Raw genomic sequence first — 13,275 nt, forward strand, 5'->3', positions numbered from 1 at the left:
TGCTTCTCTCCTGAAGCATTTGGCTCAGTGAGAGCTACACACGCGGTTTGGACACTGTAAAGCAGCAAGAAAAATGATTGTACCTCGAGCTGAGGAAAATCCCTGCACAGAACCCTGTGCATGCGTGCGCTATACCCTCTGAAGAGCGCGACAGCTCCGAGCCATGGCTGGGCTTCACTTCTGTCCAGAGCACAGAAGGCGAAGAACGAAGCAGCCGGGCACCGGGCTCATGCACTCAGTGCACCGAATTGCATGAGCTCGGCACAAAGCTGCTTCACAAGCACAGTCAGCTGAGAATGCTCCGGCTGCTTCCGAGAGTCCGGCGCAGCCCTTGCACTCCATCACACAAGCTGGCCAGAAACAGTTTCTTACAGCCGCACTGTTGCAGAGTCCACGCGGCTTGAGCGCACGCAGAAGGAGGCGTCCAGAAAGAAGGCGTTCTTCAAGTCCCCCTTCTCTAAGCAGCCTTGAAGCTGAGCACAGCACACTGCGCCTAGGCAGCTTCTTTCTCCGAGAGACGTGCCCTCCTCACACGATGCACTCTCGCAGCTCCCTTGCCCACTTGCAGCAGCTGCTAGCAAAGAAAAAGGCTCCAGGGCTAAGAGCCACTGCTGGGCTGAACCTTCCCCTTGCCTCACGTCAAGCCCCAGAAACTGTCCTCTGCACTCGGTTTTTCCCTTCTCCACCGCATCTACCACGGGCGTCTCTGCATCTCCAAGCATGAAGCTAGCAGAATTGCTTCCAGGGAACAGGGGAAGAGAAATAGGGAGCAGCACAAGTAGCCGCAAGTTGAACTTTCTGCTTCCCACTGCTCAAGTGAATCCGCAAACAAGCGAGTGGCAGGCACGCTTCCTCTTGCAGCCTGGGCAATTCGCACAGCAGCCCAGCCGCTGCTCTGCCTTCGTTCTTATGCCCTTCGTAGCAGGTCGCGCTTTCGTTTTGCTGGAGACGAACAGTCGTCTGCTTCTCGCCCAGAGAGCACGGTGCCGGCAGCGAAAGCCTCCAGGCTGCTGCTTCTGCCCAAACACGCCTGGCCTATGCACTTTCTCTGGCGGCGCTAGGTAGCGGCACATTCGCTCTGCCTTGTAGCCTGAATCTTAACGGAAAGCTTCTCGGCTACGTCTGGCACAGAGCACAGGTTGAGGTCAACGAGCTTCCCCAGAGCTTGCCCCCGAGGCGTGGAAACTTGGATTTGCAGCACATTCCAGGGCTACTCTTCCTTCCTTTACAGCCTGCCCAGCGCCGTCAGATCGCCGTGCTCTCTGCCGCCGCCTTCTCGCTTCCAAGTACCAGCACGCACCTTGCAGCCGTGCAAAGATGCGGATAGACGTCTCGCTCAGAAGAAGGTGCCAGGACGAAAAGATGTTCGTCCTTTCTGCTCCTCGTCGCCCGCATTGTGGTGCTGTGTTGAAAGTCTTGGCCAGCCAAAGGCTAATGCAGCAGGTGCTTCTCTCCTGAAGCATTTGGCTCAGTGAGAGCTACACACGCGGTTTGGACACTGTAAAGCAGCAAGAAAAATGATTGTACCTCGAGCTGAGGAAAATCCCTGCACAGAACCCTGTGCATGCGTGCGCTATACCCTCTGAAGAGCGCGACAGCTCCGAGCCATGGCTGGGCTTCACTTCTGTCCAGAGCACAGAAGGCGAAGAACGAAGCAGCCGGGCACCGGGCTCATGCACTCAGTGCACCGAATTGCATGAGCTCAGCACAAAGCTGCTTCACAAGCACAGTCAGCTGAGAATGCTCCGGCTGCTTCCGAGAGTCCGGCGCAGCCCTTGCACGCCATCACACAAGCTGGCCAGAAACAGTTTCTTACAGCCGCACTGTTGCAGAGTCCACGCGGCTTGAGCGCACGCAGAAGGAGGCGTCCAGAAAGAAGGCGTTCTTCAAGTCCCCCTTCTCTAAGCAGCCTTGAAGCTGAGCACAGCACACTGCGCCTAGGCAGCTTCTTTCTCCGAGAGACGTGCCCTCCTCACACGATGCACTCTCGCAGCTCCCTTGCCCACTTGCAGCAGCTGCTAGCAAAGAAAAAGGCTCCAGGGCTAAGAGCCACTGCTGGGCTGAACCTTCCCCTTGCCTCACGTCAAGCCCCAGAAACTGTCCTCTGCACTCGGTTTTTCCCTTCTCCACCGCATCTACCACGGGCGTCTCTGCATCTCCAAGCATGAAGCTAGCAGAATTGCTTCCAGGGAACAGTGGAAGAGAAATAGGGAGCAGCACAAGTAGCCGCAAGTTGAACTTTCTGCTTCCCACTGCTCAAGTGAATCCGCAAACAAGCGAGTGGCAGGCACGCTTCCTCTTGCAGCCTGGGCCATTCGCACAGCAGCCCAGCCGCTGCTCTGCCTTCGTTCTTATGCCCTTCGTAGCAGGTCGCGCTTTCGTTTTGCTGGAGACGAACAGTCGTCTGCTTCTCGCCCAGAGAGCGCGGTGCCGGTAGCGAAAGCCTCCAGGCTGCTGCTTCTGCCCAAACACGCCTGGCCTATGCACTTTCTCTGGCGGCGCTAGGTAGCGGCACATTCGCTCTGCCTTGTAGCCTGAATCTTAACGGAAAGCTTCTCGGCTACGTCTGGCACAGAGCACAGGTTGAGGTCAACGAGCTTCCCCAGAGCTTGCCCCCGAGGCGTGGAAACTTGGATTTGCAGCACATTCCAGGGCTACTCTTCCTTCCTTTACAGCCTGCCCAGCGCCGTCAGATCGCCGTGCTCTCTGCCGCCGCCTTCTCGCTTCCAAGTACCAGCACGCACCTTGCAGCCGTGCAGAGAGCAAAGATGCGGATAGACGTCTCGCTCAGAAGAAGGTGCCAGGACGAAAAGATGTTCGTCCTTTCTGCTCCTCGTCGCCCGCATTGTGGTGCTGTGTTGAAAGTCTTGGCCAGCCAAAGGCTAATCTTACAGCAAGTGCTTCTCTCCTGAAGCATTTGGCTCAGTGAGAGCTACACACGCGGTTTGGACACTGTAAAGCAGCAAGAAAAATGATTGTACCTCGAGCTGAGGAAAATCCCTGCACAGAACCCTGTGCATGCGTGCGCTATACCCTCTGAAGAGCGCGACAGCTCCGAGCCATGGCTGGGCTTCACTTCTGTCCAGAGCACAGAAGGCGAAGAACGAAGCAGCCGGGCACCGGGCTCATGCACTCAGTGCACCGAATTGCATGAGCTCGGCACAAAGCTGCTTCACAAGCACAGTCAGCTGAGAATGCTCCGGCTGCTTCCGAGAGTCCGGCGCAGCCCTTGCACTCCATCACACACGCTGGCCAGAAACAGTTTCTTACAGCCGCACTGTTGCAGAGTCCACGCGGCTTGAGCGCACGCAGAAGGAGGCGTCCAGAAAGAAGGCGTTCTTCAAGTCCCCCTTCTCTAAGCAGCCTTGAAGCTGAGCACAGCACACTGCGCCTAGGCAGCTTCTTTCTCCGAGAGACGTGCCCTCCTCACACGATGCACTCTCGCAGCTCCCTTGCCCACTTGCAGCAGCTGCTAGCAAAGAAAAAGGCTCCAGGGCTAAGAGCCACTGCTGGGCTGAACCTTCCCCTTGCCTCACGTCAAGCCCCAGAAACTGTCCTCTGCACTCGGTTTTTCCCTTCTCCACCGCATCTACCACGGGCGTCTCTGCATCTCCAAGCATGAAGCTAGCAGAATTGCTTCCAGGGAACAGGGGAAGAGAAATAGGGAGCAGCACAAGTAGCCGCAAGTTGAACTTTCTGCTTCCCACTGCTCAAGTGAATCCGCAAACAAGCGAGTGGCAGGCACGCTTCCTCTTGCAGCCTGGGCAATTCGCACAGCAGCCCAGCCGCTGCTCTGCCTTCGTTCTTATGCCCTTCGTAGCAGGTCGCGCTTTCGTTTTGCTGGAGACGAACAGTCGTCTGCTTCTCGCCCAGAGAGCGCGGTGCCGGCAGCGAAAGCCTCCAGGCTGCTGCTTCTGCCCAAACACGCCTGGCCTATGCACTTTCTCTGGCGGCGCTAGGTAGCGGCACATTCGCTCTGCCTTGTAGCCTGAATCTTAACGGAAAGCTTCTCGGCTACGTCTGGCACAGAGCACAGGTTGAGGTCAACGAGCTTCCCCAGAGCTTGCCCCCGAGGCGTGGAAACTTGGATTTGCAGCACATTCCAGGGCTCCTCTTCCTTCCTTTACAGCCTGCCCAGCGCCGTCAGATCGCCGTGCTCTCTGCCGCCGCCTTCTCGCTTCCAAGTACCAGCACGCACCTTGCAGCCGTGCAAAGATGCGGATAGACGTCTCGCTCAGAAGAAGGTGCCAGGACGAAAAGATGTTCGTCCTTTCTGCTCCTCGTCGCCCGCATTGTGGTGCTGTGTTGAAAGTCTTGGCCAGCCAAAGGCTAATGCAGCAGGTGCTTCTCTCCTGAAGCATTTGGCTCAGTGAGAGCTACACACGCGGTTTGGACACTGTAAAGCAGCAAGAAAAATGATTGTACCTCGAGCTGAGGAAAATCCCTGCACAGAACCCTGTGCATGCGTGCGCTATACCCTCTGAAGAGCGCGACAGCTCCGAGCCATGGCTGGGCTTCACTTCTGTCCAGAGCACAGAAGGCGAAGAACGAAGCAGCCGGGCACCGGGCTCATGCACTCAGTGCACCGAATTGCATGAGCTCAGCACAAAGCTGCTTCACAAGCACAGTCAGCTGAGAATGCTCCGGCTGCTTCCGAGAGTCCGGCGCAGCCCTTGCACGCCATCACACAAGCTGGCCAGAAACAGTTTCTTACAGCCGCACTGTTGCAGAGTCCACGCGGCTTGAGCGCACGCAGAAGGAGGCGTCCAGAAAGAAGGCGTTCTTCAAGTCCCCCTTCTCTAAGCAGCCTTGAAGCTGAGCACAGCACACTGCGCCTAGGCAGCTTCTTTCTCCGAGAGACGTGCCCTCCTCACACGATGCACTCTCGCAGCTCCCTTGCCCACTTGCAGCAGCTGCTAGCAAAGAAAAAGGCTCCAGGGCTAAGAGCCACTGCTGGGCTGAACCTTCCCCTTGCCTCACGTCAAGCCCCAGAAACTGTCCTCTGCACTCGGTTTTTCCCTTCTCCACCGCATCTACCACGGGCGTCTCTGCATCTCCAAGCATGAAGCTAGCAGAATTGCTTCCAGGGAACAGTGGAAGAGAAATAGGGAGCAGCACAAGTAGCCGCAAGTTGAACTTTCTGCTTCCCACTGCTCAAGTGAATCCGCAAACAAGCGAGTGGCAGGCACGCTTCCTCTTGCAGCCTGGGCCATTCGCACAGCAGCCCAGCCGCTGCTCTGCCTTCGTTCTTATGCCCTTCGTAGCAGGTCGCGCTTTCGTTTTGCTGGAGACGAACAGTCGTCTGCTTCTCGCCCAGAGAGCGCGGTGCCGGCAGCGAAAGCCTCCAGGCTGCTGCTTCTGCCCAAACACGCCTGGCCTATGCACTTTCTCTGGCGGCGCTAGGTAGCGGCACATTCGCTCTGCCTTGTAGCCTGAATCTTAACGGAAAGCTTCTCGGCTACGTCTGGCACAGAGCACAGGTTGAGGTCAACGAGCTTCCCCAGAGCTTGCCCCCGAGGCGTGGAAACTTGGATTTGCAGCACATTCCAGGGCTCCTCTTCCTTCCTTTACAGCCTGCCCAGCGCCGTCAGATCGCCGTGCTCTCTGCCGCCGCCTTCTCGCTTCCAAGTACCAGCACGCACCTTGCAGCCGTGCAGAGAGCAAAGATGCGGATAGACGTCTCGCTCAGAAGAAGGTGCCAGGACGAAAAGATGTTCGTCCTTTCTGCTCCTCGTCGCCCGCATTGTGGTGCTGTGTTGAAAGTCTTGGCCAGCCAAAGGCTAATCTTACAGCAAGTGCTTCTCTCCTGAAGCATTTGGCTCAGTGAGAGCTACACACGCGGTTTGGACACTGTAAAGCAGCAAGAAAAATGATTGTACCTCGAGCTGAGGAAAATCCCTGCACAGAACCCTGTGCATGCGTGCGCTATACCCTCTGAAGAGCGCGACAGCTCCGAGCCATGGCTGGGCTTCACTTCTGTCCAGAGCACAGAAGGCGAAGAACGAAGCAGCCGGGCACCGGGCTCATGCACTCAGTGCACCGAATTGCATGAGCTCGGCACAAAGCTGCTTCACAAGCACAGTCAGCTGAGAATGCTCCGGCTGCTTCCGAGAGTCCGGCGCAGCCCTTGCACTCCATCACACAAGCTGGCCAGAAACAGTTTCTTACAGCCGCACTGTTGCAGAGTCCACGCGGCTTGAGCGCACGCAGAAGGAGGCGTCCAGAAAGAAGGCGTTCTTCAAGTCCCCCTTCTCTAAGCAGCCTTGAAGCTGAGCACAGCACACTGCGCCTAGGCAGCTTCTTTCTCCGAGAGACGTGCCCTCCTCACACGATGCACTCTCGCAGCTCCCTTGCCCACTTGCAGCAGCTGCTAGCAAAGAAAAAGGCTCCAGGGCTAAGAGCCACTGCTGGGCTGAACCTTCCCCTTGCCTCACGTCAAGCCCCAGAAACTGTCCTCTGCACTCGGTTTTTCCCTTCTCCACCGCATCTACCACGGGCGTCTCTGCATCTCCAAGCATGAAGCTAGCAGAATTGCTTCCAGGGAACAGGGGAAGAGAAATAGGGAGCAGCACAAGTAGCCGCAAGTTGAACTTTCTGCTTCCCACTGCTCAAGTGAATCCGCAAACAAGCGAGTGGCAGGCACGCTTCCTCTTGCAGCCTGGGCAATTCGCACAGCAGCCCAGCCGCTGCTCTGCCTTCGTTCTTATGCCCTTCGTAGCAGGTCGCGCTTTCGTTTTGCTGGAGACGAACAGTCGTCTGCTTCTCGCCCAGAGAGCACGGTGCCGGCAGCGAAAGCCTCCAGGCTGCTGCTTCTGCCCAAACACGCCTGGCCTATGCACTTTCTCTGGCGGCGCTAGGTAGCGGCACATTCGCTCTGCCTTGTAGCCTGAATCTTAACGGAAAGCTTCTCGGCTACGTCTGGCACAGAGCACAGGTTGAGGTCAACGAGCTTCCCCAGAGCTTGCCCCCGAGGCGTGGAAACTTGGATTTGCAGCACATTCCAGGGCTACTCTTCCTTCCTTTACAGCCTGCCCAGCGCCGTCAGATCGCCGTGCTCTCTGCCGCCGCCTTCTCGCTTCCAAGTACCAGCACGCACCTTGCAGCCGTGCAAAGATGCGGATAGACGTCTCGCTCAGAAGAAGGTGCCAGGACGAAAAGATGTTCGTCCTTTCTGCTCCTCGTCGCCCGCATTGTGGTGCTGTGTTGAAAGTCTTGGCCAGCCAAAGGCTAATGCAGCAGGTGCTTCTCTCCTGAAGCATTTGGCTCAGTGAGAGCTACACACGCGGTTTGGACACTGTAAAGCAGCAAGAAAAATGATTGTACCTCGAGCTGAGGAAAATCCCTGCACAGAACCCTGTGCATGCGTGCGCTATACCCTCTGAAGAGCGCGACAGCTCCGAGCCATGGCTGGGCTTCACTTCTGTCCAGAGCACAGAAGGCGAAGAACGAAGCAGCCGGGCACCGGGCTCATGCACTCAGTGCACCGAATTGCATGAGCTCAGCACAAAGCTGCTTCACAAGCACAGTCAGCTGAGAATGCTCCGGCTGCTTCCGAGAGTCCGGCGCAGCCCTTGCACGCCATCACACAAGCTGGCCAGAAACAGTTTCTTACAGCCGCACTGTTGCAGAGTCCACGCGGCTTGAGCGCACGCAGAAGGAGGCGTCCAGAAAGAAGGCGTTCTTCAAGTCCCCCTTCTCTAAGCAGCCTTGAAGCTGAGCACAGCACACTGCGCCTAGGCAGCTTCTTTCTCCGAGAGACGTGCCCTCCTCACACGATGCACTCTCGCAGCTCCCTTGCCCACTTGCAGCAGCTGCTAGCAAAGAAAAAGGCTCCAGGGCTAAGAGCCACTGCTGGGCTGAACCTTCCCCTTGCCTCACGTCAAGCCCCAGAAACTGTCCTCTGCACTCGGTTTTTCCCTTCTCCACCGCATCTACCACGGGCGTCTCTGCATCTCCAAGCATGAAGCTAGCAGAATTGCTTCCAGGGAACAGTGGAAGAGAAATAGGGAGCAGCACAAGTAGCCGCAAGTTGAACTTTCTGCTTCCCACTGCTCAAGTGAATCCGCAAACAAGCGAGTGGCAGGCACGCTTCCTCTTGCAGCCTGGGCCATTCGCACAGCAGCCCAGCCGCTGCTCTGCCTTCGTTCTTATGCCCTTCGTAGCAGGTCGCGCTTTCGTTTTGCTGGAGACGAACAGTCGTCTGCTTCTCGCCCAGAGAGCGCGGTGCCGGTAGCGAAAGCCTCCAGGCTGCTGCTTCTGCCCAAACACGCCTGGCCTATGCACTTTCTCTGGCGGCGCTAGGTAGCGGCACATTCGCTCTGCCTTGTAGCCTGAATCTTAACGGAAAGCTTCTCGGCTACGTCTGGCACAGAGCACAGGTTGAGGTCAACGAGCTTCCCCAGAGCTTGCCCCCGAGGCGTGGAAACTTGGATTTGCAGCACATTCCAGGGCTACTCTTCCTTCCTTTACAGCCTGCCCAGCGCCGTCAGATCGCCGTGCTCTCTGCCGCCGCCTTCTCGCTTCCAAGTACCAGCACGCACCTTGCAGCCGTGCAGAGAGCAAAGATGCGGATAGACGTCTCGCTCAGAAGAAGGTGCCAGGACGAAAAGATGTTCGTCCTTTCTGCTCCTCGTCGCCCGCATTGTGGTGCTGTGTTGAAAGTCTTGGCCAGCCAAAGGCTAATCTTACAGCAAGTGCTTCTCTCCTGAAGCATTTGGCTCAGTGAGAGCTACACACGCGGTTTGGACACTGTAAAGCAGCAAGAAAAATGATTGTACCTCGAGCTGAGGAAAATCCCTGCACAGAACCCTGTGCATGCGTGCGCTATACCCTCTGAAGAGCGCGACAGCTCCGAGCCATGGCTGGGCTTCACTTCTGTCCAGAGCACAGAAGGCGAAGAACGAAGCAGCCGGGCACCGGGCTCATGCACTCAGTGCACCGAATTGCATGAGCTCGGCACAAAGCTGCTTCACAAGCACAGTCAGCTGAGAATGCTCCGGCTGCTTCCGAGAGTCCGGCGCAGCCCTTGCACTCCATCACACAAGCTGGCCAGAAACAGTTTCTTACAGCCGCACTGTTGCAGAGTCCACGCGGCTTGAGCGCACGCAGAAGGAGGCGTCCAGAAAGAAGGCGTTCTTCAAGTCCCCCTTCTCTAAGCAGCCTTGAAGCTGAGCACAGCACACTGCGCCTAGGCAGCTTCTTTCTCCGAGAGACGTGCCCTCCTCACACGATGCACTCTCGCAGCTCCCTTGCCCACTTGCAGCAGCTGCTAGCAAAGAAAAAGGCTCCAGGGCTAAGAGCCACTGCTGGGCTGAACCTTCCCCTTGCCTCACGTCAAGCCCCAGAAACTGTCCTCTGCACTCGGTTTTTCCCTTCTCCACCGCATCTACCACGGGCGTCTCTGCATCTCCAAGCATGAAGCTAGCAGAATTGCTTCCAGGGAACAGTGGAAGAGAAATAGGGAGCAGCACAAGTAGCCGCAAGTTGAACTTTCTGCTTCCCACTGCTCAAGTGAATCCGCAAACAAGCGAGTGGCAGGCACGCTTCCTCTTGCAGCCTGGGCCATTCGCACAGCAGCCCAGCCGCTGCTCTGCCTTCGTTCTTATGCCCTTCGTAGCAGGTCGCGCTTTCGTTTTGCTGGAGACGAACAGTCGTCTGCTTCTCGCCCAGAGAGCGCGGTGCCGGCAGCGAAAGCCTCCAGGCTGCTGCTTCTGCCCAAACACGCCTGGCCTATGCACTTTCTCTGGCGGCGCTAGGTAGCGGCACATTCGCTCTGCCTTGTAGCCTGAATCTTAACGGAAAGCTTCTCGGCTACGTCTGGCACAGAGCACAGGTTGAGGTCAACGAGCTTCCCCAGAGCTTGCCCCCGAGGCGTGGAAACTTGGATTTGCAGCACATTCCAGGGCTCCTCTTCCTTCCTTTACAGCCTGCCCAGCGCCGTCAGATCGCCGTGCTCTCTGCCGCCGCCTTCTCGCTTCCAAGTACCAGCACGCACCTTGCAGCCGTGCAAAGATGCGGATAGACGTCTCGCTCAGAAGAAGGTGCCAGGACGAAAAGATGTTCGTCCTTTCTGCTCCTCGTCGCCCGCATTGTGGTGCTGTGTTGAAAGTCTTGGCCAGCCAAAGGCTAATGCAGCAGGTGCTTCTCTCCTGAAGCATTTGGCTCAGTGAGAGCTACACACGCGGTTTGGACACTGTAAAGCAGCAAGAAAAATGATTGTACCTCGAGCTGAGGAAAATCCCTGCACAGAACCCTGTGCATGCGTGCGCTATACCCTCTGAAGAGCGCGACAGCTCCGAGCCATGGCTGGGCTTCACTTCTGTCCAGAGCACAGAAGGCGAAGAACGAAGCAGCCGGGCACCGGGCTCATGCACTCAGTGCACCGAATTGCATGAGCTCAGCACAAAGCTGCTTCACAAGCACAGTCAGCTGAGAATGCTCCGGCTGCTTCCGAGAGTCCGGCGCAGCCCTTGCACGCCATCACACAAGCTGGCCAGAAACAGTTTCTTACAGCCGCACTGTTGCAGAGTCCACGCGGCTTGAGCGCACGCAGAAGGAGGCGTCCAGAAAGAAGGCGTTCTTCAAGTCCCCCTTCTCTAAGCAGCCTTGAAGCTGAGCACAGCACACTGCGCCTAGGCAGCTTCTTTCTCCGAGAGACGTGCCCTCCTCACACGATGCACTCTCGCAGCTCCCTTGCCCACTTGCAGCAGCTGCTAGCAAAGAAAAAGGCTCCAGGGCTAAGAGCCACTGCTGGGCTGAACCTTCCCCTTGCCTCACGTCAAGCCCCAGAAACTGTCCTCTGCACTCGGTTTTTCCCTTCTCCACCGCATCTACCACGGGCGTCTCTGCATCTCCAAGCATGAAGCTAGCAGAATTGCTTCCAGGGAACAGGGGAAGAGAAATAGGGAGCAGCACAAGTAGCCGCAAGTTGAACTTTCTGCTTCCCACTGCTCAAGTGAATCCGCAAACAAGCGAGTGGCAGGCACGCTTCCTCTTGCAGCCTGGGCCATTCGCACAGCAGCCCAGCCGCTGCTCTGCCTTCGTTCTTATGCCCTTCGTAGCAGGTCGCGCTTTCGTTTTGCTGGAGACGAACAGTCGTCTGCTTCTCGCCCAGAGAGCGCGGTGCCGGTAGCGAAAGCCTCCAGGCTGCTGCTTCTGCCCAAACACGCCTGGCCTATGCACTTTCTCTGGCGGCGCTAGGTAGCGGCACATTCGCTCTGCCTTGTAGCCTGAATCTTAACGGAAAGCTTCTCGGCTACGTCTGGCACAGAGCACAGGTTGAGGTCAACGAGCTTCCCCAGAGCTTGCCCCCGAGGCGTGGAAACTTGGATTTGCAGCACATTCCAGGGCTACTCTTCCTTCCTTTACAGCCTGCCCAGCGCCGTCAGATCGCCGTGCTCTCTGCCGCCGCCTTCTCGCTTCCAAGTACCAGCACGCACCTTGCAGCCGTGCAGAGAGCAAAGATGCGGATAGACGTCTCGCTCAGAAGAAGGTGCCAGGACGAAAAGATGTTCGTCCTTTCTGCTCCTCGTCGCCCGCATTGTGGTGCTGTGTTGAAAGTCTTGGCCAGCCAAAGGCTAATCTTACAGCAAGTGCTTCTCTCCTGAAGCATTTGGCTCAGTGAGAGCTACACACGCGGTTTGGACACTGTAAAGCAGCAAGAAAAATGATTGTACCTCGAGCTGAGGAAAATCCCTGCACAGAACCCTGTGCATGCGTGCGCTATACCCTCTGAAGAGCGCGACAGCTCCGAGCCATGGCTGGGCTTCACTTCTGTCCAGAGCACAGAAGGCGAAGAACGAAGCAGCCGGGCACCGGGCTCATGCACTCAGTGCACCGAATTGCATGAGCTCAGCACAAAGCTGCTTCACAAGCACAGTCAGCTGAGAATGCTCCGGCTGCTTCCGAGAGTCCGGCGCAGCCCTTGCACGCCATCACACAAGCTGGCCAGAAACAGTTTCTTACAGCCGCACTGTTGCAGAGTCCACGCGGCTTGAGCGCACGCAGAAGGAGGCGTCCAGAAAGAAGGCGTTCTTCAAGTCCCCCTTCTCTAAGCAGCCTTGAAGCTGAGCACAGCACACTGCGCCTAGGCAGCTTCTTTCTCCGAGAGACGTGCCCTCCTCACACGATGCACTCTCGCAGCTCCCTTGCCCACTTGCAGCAGCTGCTAGCAAAGAAAAAGGCTCCAGGGCTAAGAGCCACTGCTGGGCTGAACCTTCCCCTTGCCTCACGTCAAGCCCCAGAAACTGTCCTCTGCACTCGGTTTTTCCCTTCTCCACCGCATCTACCACGGGCGTCTCTGCATCTCCAAGCATGAAGCTAGCAGAATTGCTTCCAGGGAACAGTGGAAGAGAAATAGGGAGCAGCACAAGTAGCCGCAAGTTGAACTTTCTGCTTCCCACTGCTCAAGTGAATCCGCAAACAAGCGAGTGGCAGGCACGCTTCCTCTTGCAGCCTGGGCCATTCGCACAGCAGCCCAGCCGCTGCTCTGCCTTCGTTCTTATGCCCTTCGTAGCAGGTCGCGCTTTCGTTTTGCTGGAGACGAACAGTCGTCTGCTTCTCGCCCAGAGAGCGCGGTGCCGGCAGCGAAAGCCTCCAGGCTGCTGCTTCTGCCCAAACACGCCTGGCCTATGCACTTTCTCTGGCGGCGCTAGGTAGCGGCACATTCGCTCTGCCTTGTAGCCTGAATCTTAACGGAAAGCTTCTCGGCTACGTCTGGCACAGAGCACAGGTTGAGGTCAACGAGCTTCCCCAGAGCTTGCCCCCGAGGCGTGGAAACTTGGATTTGCAGCACATTCCAGGGCTCCTCTTCCTTCCTTTACAGCCTGCCCAGCGCCGTCAGATCGCCGTGCTCTCTGCCGCCGCCTTCTCGCTTCCAAGTACCAGCACGCACCTTGCAGCCGTGCAAAGATGCGGATAGACGTCTCGCTCAGAAGAAGGTGCCAGGACGAAAAGATGTTCGTCCTTTCTGCTCCTCGTCGCCCGCATTGTGGTGCTGTGTTGAAAGTCTTGGCCAGCCAAAGGCTAATGCAGCAGGTGCTTCTCTCCTGAAGCATTTGGCTCAGTGAGAGCTACACACGCGGTTTGGACACTGTAAAGCAGCAAGAAAAATGATTGTACCTCGAGCTGAGGAAAATCCCTGCACAGAACCCTGTGCATGCGTGCGCTATACCCTCTGAAGAGCGCGACAGCTCCGAGCCATGGCTGGGCTTCACTTCTGTCCAGAGCACAGAAGGCGAAGAACGAAGCAGCCGGGCACGGGCTCATGCACTCAGT

This window comes from Coloeus monedula (genome assembly GCF_965178545.1).
Source record: "Coloeus monedula genome assembly, chromosome: 1".
In the NCBI taxonomy this organism is placed as follows: Eukaryota; Metazoa; Chordata; class Aves; order Passeriformes; family Corvidae; genus Coloeus; species Coloeus monedula.